Source organism: Mesoplodon bidens, assembly GCF_964165515.1.
Source record: "Mesoplodon bidens genome assembly, contig: HAP1_SCAFFOLD_197, whole genome shotgun sequence".
Lineage (NCBI taxonomy): Eukaryota > Metazoa > Chordata > Mammalia > Artiodactyla > Ziphiidae > Mesoplodon > Mesoplodon bidens.
In genome coordinates, this window is record NW_027672364.1 from 448638 (window position 1) to 459286 (window position 10649).

Consider the following 10649-nt stretch of genomic DNA (forward strand, 5'->3'; position numbering starts at 1 on the left):
GAAGCTCTCCCCACAACATAAAAGTGCAAGGTGAAACAGCAAGGGCTGATGTAGAAGCTGCAAAGTTTTATCCAGAGGATCTAGCTAAGATAATTAATGAAGGTGGCTGCACTAAACAGCATTTTTCATTGTAGTCAAAACAGGCTTATATTGAAAGAAGATGCCATAGCTTTCATAGCTAAAAGGGAGAAGTCAGTGCCTGGCTTCAAAGCGTTAAAGGACAGGCCAACTCTCCCCTTAGGGGCTAATGTAGTTGGTGACTTTAAGTTGAAGCCAGTTCTCATTTATCATTCTGGAAATCCTAGGGCCCTTAAGAAGTATGCTAAATCTACTCTATAAATGGAAGAGCAAAAGCCTGGATGACAGCACATCTGTTTATAACATTGTTTACTATTCTAAGTCCATTGCTGAGACTTACTGCTCAGAAAAAAGATTCCTTTCAAAATATTACTGCTCATTGACAATGTACCTGGTCACATCCAGTCTATGGAGATGGACAATGAGATTCATGTTATCTTCATTTCTGCAAACACTACATCTATTCTGCAGTCCATGGATCAAGGATTAATTTTAATTTTGACTTTCAGGTCTTATCATTTAAGAACTACATTTCATAAGGCCATAGCTGTCACAGATAGTGATTCCTCTGATGGATCTGGGCAAAGTCAATTGGAAACCTTCTGAAAAGGATTCAATATTCTCTATGCCATTAAGAACAATAAGAATATCTGTTATTCAGAGGAAGTGGTCAAAATATTAATAGGAGTTTGGAAGAAGTTGATTCCAGCCCTCATGGATGTCTCTGAAGTGTTCAAGACTTCAGTGAAGGAAGAAACTGCAGGTGTGGTAGAAATAGCAAGAGACCTAGACTTGGAAGTGGAGCCTGAAGATGTGACTGAATTGCTGCCATCTCATGAGAAAACTTGAAGGATGAGGAGTTTCTTCTTATAACGAGCAAAGAAAGTGGTTTCTTGAGATGGAATCTACTGTGAAAATGTAAGTGAAAATGCTATAAAGATTGTTGAAATAACAACAAAGGATTTAGAATATTACATATACTTGGTTGATAAAGCAGCAGCAGGGTTTGAGAGGATTGATTCCAATTTTGAAAGAAGTACTACTGTGGATAAAATGCTATCAAACAACACAGCCGACTACAGAGAAATTGTTCACAAAGCAAAGAGTTAATCGATATGGCAAACCTCATTGTAGTCTTATTTTAAGAAACTGCCACGGCCATCCCAGTCTTCAGCAGTCACCTCCCTGACCAGTCAGCAGCCATCAACATGGAAGCAAACCCTCCAACAGCAAAAAAGATTACTACTCACTGAAGACTACAGTGATGGTTAGTGTTTTTAGCAATAGAGTATTTTAAAATTAAGGCATGCACATATTTTTTAGACATAATACTGTTGCACACTTAATAGACTACAGTATGGGGTAAACATAATTTTTATATGCACTGTGAAAACAAAAAAAACAATGTGACTCACTTTATTTTGATATTTGCTGTTGTGGTGATCTGGAACCAAATCTGCAATATCTCTGAGGTATGCCTGTCTGTATTGTACTAATCCTCACTGATGAAACCCATTCGTATGCAACCCTAAAGAAACATCGAATGTAAATCTCTTATTTAATTCTCTAAAACAGCTCAAGGATAATTGTACTGAAAGTAATACTTATTCTGAAGTATGAATCATTACTTGATTTTACTTTCCTCATTGTCTTGGATACAAATTAGACATTGACTTCATATTCCTTTCCTTGTCATTTACTTCACATGCTTTTTTGGTAGATGATGATTTAAGAAAAATGAGCTTTAAAGTACTTGCATCTGATTTGTGTTTAAAAATATCAATGGTATTAAAGGTGTACCTCTTGAAAGCAAATTGCTATGTTTAAAATTACCTTTTCAAGTATAAAATTTTCCTTGCATCTCATGTGTCTACCTAGATCCCCACTGTGTATAGAAGTTTGAAATTGTGTATTATTTATTAACTGTGACTGTAGTAGAGTATCATAATTATTATTTCTATTTCTTAGGGTCACTTGAAGATTTCTTCAGAACTCTGAAATATTAGAAATGCAATTTTTTACCACCAAATTACTTACTAAGAACATAGTATTATTTCATATCACTTGTAAGCATGAAATTCCATGGCAACTCTGGCCTGCATTACTTGGTAGATCGGCAAATGACACGGTGTGGTTATTGGTCATGTCATTCATCCGTGTGGTTGTCAAGTGGTTTCAAAGCATTTTAACAATCATATTTAGACTAGATAATTTACTGGACACTTGAGTCTGTGATTAAAAAGAATTATGCAAAAGTAAAGTGGTGATTCAATTTGATTCATTATTTCCCCTACCAACAGAGTAGAGATCCATTTTATCATCTAGTATTAGAACAACAATCATTTTAGCTGCTGAGACTGACATGTAGGGGCTACATAGATCACGTCTCAGACAATATCTGGGCTCAGTGGGGAAAGAGAGAGGTGGGTCCAGGAGGGGAAATGGTGGGTTAGGTTACATGGATGAACTTTGAAAGCCGCCCCATCTGGTCACTGGGAGAAAAAAGCACATCAGCAGATGTTGGTCACCAATATATTGTATATTCCCAAGTAGTGCACTCCTGGAAATTTTCCAGTCCTGGAAACCAAGACAATCTAATATTAGTTTTATTTCTTGACTCTTCTTTAATCTAATTGTTTCTCAAGGTGTGTCCACCTTGATAACATTTATCAGAGTCACCTGTAATTTTTGCCCAGAATGATATTTCCTGGAGCCTATTCCAAATGTAGTGAATTAGAGCTCTGAAAAATGGAGCCAGGAATCTGAATTTTAAATAAACATTCTGGTGGTACTTACTTATGCATAATAAAAATTTAAAAAAACAACTGCTCCAATAATTTGGTCCAGATATCGCCTGCCTATCAAAATATAGAGACTAGTGATAGACCTAATTTGTGGAAATGTAAGAAGTCCATGGCTAATGACTATTTTTATGTATCATTAGAAAAATCCTTGGACACTCTTTGACCAAGGTGGAAAATTCAACATTATTCCTCTGACTGGGTCTATATCTTATATCCAAATTCTTTCAAGTAGGTCCTTGATTTACCCCCCAGTAACCAAGTTCCTGGCTTATTGTTTTTATTCTTTTTTTGGGAGAAGTGGCAATCCTTAATCTCATGACTGTAGTTCAATATAACTCATTGTTTTTTTCTAACTAATGATCTATTCTAATATTCTTTATTAGCTGAATTCAAACCCTTATGTATTCATTATTTCAAGACACTTCATCACAGTATTTCACAGGTCTGATAGGATATGTCACTGTAATTCCTTAGTGAATTTTGCTATCACACATTGCCTGGTGTGCAACCTATTACCTGCTCCTGTATTCTGGGGGTACTATGCCCCACATCTCAAAACTGGTCTTCTCTGGACTGCAGCTGGGTCTTCCCTCTTCCGTGTCCATATTTTACCCTGAAAGATATGGATTTTGTTTAAGATTCACCTACCACTCTGCATTCCAAACATACGAATCCTGTATCACACGCAGTACTTGGAACCAAAATAGACCCTGCTCAGACATACTTCATTATATGATAGGGTTGGTGATCCTTCCTTTAATACTTCTATTGATTCATTGCTTCTACATACAACTTTGTGTTCTCTTCACTGCCTTCCTGGATTACTGCAATAATTTCTTCTGAACCCTATTTCCACCTGTGCTTTTCTTTCCATAGGTTGATTCCTATGCCTGGAATGATGCCTTTTTGCAGAACACTCATCCTTGTGGGACAGGATTATTTTTTAACATAAAGGAAGTTTAAAAAAACAAAAAAATTTTGAGAATTAGCAAAATCAATCACGACTATATAAAACAGCTAAGACCAAAACAATGTGTCAACATGATTTTCTTAATTTGAATTTTATTCTGATGTTGGTCAATCCATGTACCTTTCTTCTACAAAACCCTGAGCAGCTTAGGACAGGGATTGTTTTCACTCATGTTTATATTTATGGAGCCTCACTCAATGACTGCACCCCTGAATGAATGCAGTTTAGCATCTGATACTAAATAAAACACTTACCATCCTTTAGTTGTAAAAACAAATGCATAAAATCCATCAGATTTATTAACACTTTATCTGAATTATTATTTTTCTTTCCTACCCAAATTCTAGATTGTACCAATGATCTGGTAATTATGCTTTGTAGAATTAATATTCTGTACAATTATACTTAAAATAATTTGTTTCAAATGGACATTTCTCCCATGATCATGCCACATGCCACCTTGCCATTTCTTTAGTCTTTAGTGTTCTATAATTAGTTAGATATCGTATTATCTATTGTGGACTTGTCTCCAAGTTTCTTTTATTTCTGGCTGGTTATTTAAATTTCTTAAATTAGTTGGAACTAAAGTCTTTTCACATTTTAAGTCTTTCCCCCCCCCTCTTTTACTACTAGTGTTCTGTGGTTTATTACTTCTGGGATTCTGTGATCCATAACATTCCCTGAGGATACCTTTTTTAATCATTAAATTCTACATATGTAAGTTAAAACACACCTTTTGGAAATAGAATTGTGTGATAAATTTCTCACATCTTCTTAAAAGAATATTCAAAACCTGTTAACAATGTTAATTCTAATTTGAATAAATACATCTCCTTTAAAAAAAAAAGTAGAACACAAATTCCCTTTATTCCTACTTATTGTTGAAATGCATATCTAAAGCACACAAGGGAAAAATGTGTCACAGATGACAAAACCAAAGCACTTTGGAATCAGATGGAAAGATTAGTTTTCAATAACACTGGAAAAGGCAATCAAGGAAGTATGGATATTAGCTAAAGGTATTGAAAGTTGCCTGTTGTCTGGCCTCAGTATTCAAATGGTTGGGACGTTCTCTTTCACTAGCATGTTCCCTGGGTTGCTTGTCTACCACTTGACAATCACTGAAGTTCTGTAGCCTCAGCATCCTGCACTGATTCTTGCTTTTCTGAAGATTGCTAGTGCTTATTCCACTCTACTTCACTTTAGAGCATGGGCCTTCCCAGGCTCACTCTGAATTTCTTTTGTAAAGCTTCACATTTTGTAACATAGTGCAAATTGTTTTTATCTAAAGTGATTTACTCTTTCAGACAAATATCATATGATATCACTTATATGTGGAATCTAAAAAATAATACAAATCAACTTATTTACAAAACAAAAGCAGACTCACAGACATAGAAAACAGACTTGTGATTGACAAGGGGGAGGGGGTTGGGGGAGTGATGGATTGGGAGTTTGGGGTTAGCAGATGCAAACTAGTATATATAGAATGGATAAACAACAAGATCCTACTGTATAGCACAGGGAACTATATTCAGTATCCTGTGATAAACCATAATGGAAAAGAATATGAACAAACTGCATATATATGTATAACCGAATCACTTTGCTATACAGCAGAAATTAACGCAACATTGTAAAACACCTATACTTCAAAAAATAAATTTTAAAAAATGTGAAGTGGTTTACTCTTTCACTATTTCAGCCTCTCTGCCTAAGGAAATAGGAAATTCCTCTCTATATGTATAGCTGATTCACTTTGTTATAAAGCAGAAACTAACACACCATTGTAAAGCAATTATACTCCAATAAAGATGTTAAAAAAATAGACAAGGGAAGATCTTAAATAAGTAGTCTGCAAAAGAAATTTGCCTCTCTCCATGTGTTATCCATCTTATTTGGAAAATGTTCAAACTTTTTAAAATTTCTTTACATCCATTCAATGTGAGTTTCTACCTCTTTAGGGGATTACCTGACAGGCTCTGCAGTAGTTTTTTTTTTTTTTTCTTTGCGTTACGCGGGCCTCTCACTGTTGTGGCCTCTCCCGTTGCGGAGCACAGGCTCCGGACGCACAGGCTCAGCGGCCAAGGCTCACGGGCCCAGCCGCTCCGCGGCGCGTGGGATCCTCCCAGACCGGGGCACGAACCCGTGTCCCCTGCATCGGCAGGCAGACTCTCAACCACTGCGCCACCAGGGAGGCCCTGCAGTAGTTTTAAGATCAACCTTGATGCAGAAACTCAGTCCCTGGCAATTCTGTCCCTACCCAAGGGGATAGATGTTTGTGGAGACTCATTGAGAACTTATGTAAATAGAAAGCTATTATCCTGCCTGATAAACAGAAGAATATAGCAGCATATCTATAAATTATTGCCAATTCTGTGGTCCTATAAATGAAGTTTGAGCCTTTAGCTAGCACAGAACAGATATTAAAATAATAAAAGCACAAGAAGTTTTGACGTGTCACCTTGAGCTGAAAGTTACAATTCATTTTCATATGATTTAGGATCTCAGCATCTTTAACTTACTGTGATATTCTTTAAATGTTTTTCCTCAATTATTCATTCAAGAAAAATATTACTGGGTGCCTACTATGTATGCTATATTTTTCCATGCTTTGGGAATACATTAGTGAACTAAAGAGAGGAAAATCTTATACCTTATGAAGCTTACATTCTAGAGGAAACAGAAAGAAGATATAAAATAAACATAGCAATTAAGTCAATCACTTAACACTTTAGAGATTGAAATTACATTGTATGTAATGTAAGCTTAATACATTATTTCACTGTTTTTACATGTATTTAATATTTATAAATATTCGCCAACTTTTATAAACAGTTGTTGAATCCGCTATAGGAAAAATTTCAAAAAACCGATATGTTGCTTGGTCAAAGAAATACAAATCTACTTAGCACATTGGAGCTATGTTAAAACTCAGTTAACTTTCCACCATTGAAATCATGAATAGGACATTACAAATTTATTTTAATCACAACTTCATTTAATGCTCTTTAACTAACGTTTATTGAATATGCCCCCTTTTTCTCAGCAAACACCTACAAGTTCATTATTGGATAAATAGACACATCCTGAATCTAATCTGTTCAAATGAATGAATCATTGCTGTACCATCATTATCACTTCCAAAATGTTCTGAGCTTTTTATTTGAGATATAAATTACCACATGTGTTTTACAAAACACTCAGCTCACTTTATGAATATATCAGGATAATTATGACTATGTATTATTTCTGGGGAAAAAGTTGTATCATTATCCTAAAAAATTAATTAGCCCATTTTGACATATACCTTTAGAAATATTCAAAAGTGTTCAATAGAAAAGTTTTGTCTTGAAGCACCTGTAGTTATTTTCTTAATTAGTAGAATATTTTCTTAAAGGAGTATTTAGCCCTTAATATGAATATTAGTCATAATATTCTTCCTCCGTACCTTTCTCACAGCCAAAAATAACAAATAAAAATATTTGAATTACTGATTTCTGAAAACAAAATAAATGTCTTCATGATATAAGTAAAAGTAACTGATAAAAAGACAGTGACAAATTGGAAATATACTTGCAATACATGGCAAAAATATTAATTTCTGTGAGGAGAAAAACCGAATTTATAGGACACTAAGAATACAACTGGACATTAGACATGAAAACTTAACTTTGTTTATAATAAGATTAAATCCTACATTTCAAATTATTTTATCTAGAAAAGTGTGGGGAGGAAGAGTAGAAATGGGTGGAGATTGTAATAGGGGCGGGGCAGGCGTGAACCTACCCCTGTCCCTGCCTCGGTGACCTAATGGCAGCAGCGGTCCCCATGGGTCGTGGTGCAAAGAGGCCTCAGCACCTGGAGCACACGGACACTGTCATCCAGGTAAGAGCTTCAACCGGCTTCAGACTCTCTGCTCAAGTTTCAAAACTTGGGCCAACATGGACAAATTCTTAGAAATGCACAACCTGCCAAGACTGAATCAGGAAGAAATAGAAAATATGAATAGACCAATCACAAGCACTGAAATTGAAACTGTGATTAAAATCTTCCAACAAACAAAAGCACAGGACCAGATGGCTTCACAGGCAAATTCTATCAAACATTTAGAGAAGAGCTAACACCTATCCTTCTCAAACTCTTCCAAAATATAGCAGAGGGAGGAACACTCCCAAACTCATTCTACGAGGCCACCATCACCTTGATACCAAAACCAGGCAAGGATGTCACAAAGAAAGAAAACTACAGGCCAATCTCACTGATGAACATAGATGCAAAAATCCTCAACAAAATACTAGCAAACAGAATCCAACAGCACATTAAAAGGATCATACACCATGATCAAGTGGGGTTTATTCCAGGAATGCAAGGATTCTTCAATATACGCAAATCAATCAACGTGATACACCCTATTAACAAATTGAAGAAGAAAAACCATATGATCATCTCAATAGATGCAGAGAATGCGTTCGACAAAATTCAACACCCATTTATGATAAAAACCCTGCAGAAAGTAAGCATAGAGGGAACTTTCCTCAACATAATAAAGGCCATATATGACAAACCCACAGCCAACATTGTCCTCAATGGTGAAAAACTGAAAGCATTTCCACTAAGATCAGGAACAAGACAAGGCTGCCCACTCTCACCACTCTTACTCAACTTAGTTTTGGAAGTTTTAGCCAGAGCAATCAGAGAAGAAAAGGAAATAAAAGGAATCCAAATTGGAAAAGAAGAAGTAAAGCTGTCACTGTTTGCAGATGACATGATACAATACATAGAGAAGCCTAAAGATGCTACCAGAAAACTACTAGAGCTAATCAATGAATTTGGTAAAGTAGCAGGATACAAAATTAATGCACAGAAATCTCTGGCATTCCTGTACACTAATGATGAAAAATCTGAAAGTGAAATCAAGAAAACACTCCCATTTACCATTGCAACAAAAAGAATAAAATATCTAGGAATAAACCTACCTAAGGAGACAAAAGACCTGTATGCAGAAAATTATAAGACACTGATGAAAGAAATTAAAGATGATACAAATAGATGGAGAGATATATCATGCTCCTGGATTGGAAGAATCAATATTGTGAAAATGACTCTACTACCCAAAGCAATCTACACATTCAATGCAATCCCTATCAAACTACCACTGGCATTTTTCACAGAACTAGAACAAAAAATTTCAAGATTTGTTTGGAGAAACAAAAGAGCCCGAATAGCCAAAGCAATCTTGAGAACGAAAAACGGAGCTGGAGGAATCAGGCTCCCTGACTTCAGACTATACTACAAAGCTACAGTAATCAAGACAGTGTGGTACTGGCACAAAAACAGAAATATAGATCAATGGAACAGGATAGAAAGCCCAGATATAAACCCAAGCACATATGGTCAACTTATCTTTGATAAAGGAGGCAGGAATGTACAGTGGAGAAAGGACAGCCTCCTCAATAAGTGGTGCTGGGAAAACTGGACAGGGACATGTAAAAGTATGAGATTAGATCATTCCCTAAAAACATACACAAAAATAAGCTCCAAATGGATTAAAGACCTAAATGTAAGGCCAGAAACTATCAAACTCTTAGAGGAAAACATAGGCAGAACACTCTATGACATAAATCACAGCAAGATCACTTTGGACCCACCTCATAGAGAAATGGAAATAAAAACAAAGATAAACAAATGGGACCTAATGAAACTTAAAACTTTTGCGCAGCAAAGGAAACCATAAACAAGACCAAAAGACAACCCTCAGAATGGGAGAAGATATTTGCAAATGAAGCAACTGACAAAGGATTAATCTCCAAAATTTATAAACAGCTCATGCAGCTCAATAGCAAAAAAACAAACAACTCAATCCAAAAATGGGCAGAAGACTTCAATAGGCATTTCTCCAAAGAAGATATACAGACTGCCAACAAACACGTGAAAGAATGCTCAACATCGTTAATCATTAGAGAAATACAAATCAAAACTACAATGAGATAACATCTCACACCAGTCAGAATGGCCATCATCAAGAAATCTAGAAACAATAAATGCTGGAGAGGGTGTGGAGAAAAGGGAACACTCTTGCACTGCTGGTGGGAATGTGAATTGGTACAGCCACTATGGAGAACAGTATGGAGGTTCCTTAAAAAACTAAAAATAGAACTACCATATGAGCCAGCAATCCCACTACTAGGCATATACCCTGAGAAAACCATAATTCAAAAAGAGACATGTACCAAAATGTTCATTGCAGCTCTATTCACAATAGCCCGGAGATGGAAACAACCTAAGTGTCCATCATCGGATGAATGGATAAAGAAGATGTGGCACATATATACAGTGGAATATTACTCAGCCATAAAAAGAAACGAAACTGAGCTATTTATAATGAGGTGGATAGACCTAGAGTCTGTCATACAGAGTGAAGTAAGTCAGAAAGAGAAAGACAAATACTGTATGCTAACCCATATATATGGAATTTTAAAAAAAATGTCATGAAGGACCTAGGGGTAAAACGGGAATAAAGACACAGACCTACTTGAGAACGGACTTGAGGATATGGGGAGGGGGAAGGGTAAGTTGTGACAAAGTGAAAGAGAGGCATGGACATATATACAGTACCAAACATAAGGTACATAGCTAGTGGGAAGCAGCCGCAGAGCAAAGGGAGATCAGCTTGGTGCTTTGTGACCGCCTGGAGGGGTGGGATGGGGAGGGTGGGAGGGAGGGAGATGTATGAGGGAAAGGATGTGGGAACAGATGTATATGTATGACTGATTCACTTTGTTATAAAGCAGAAA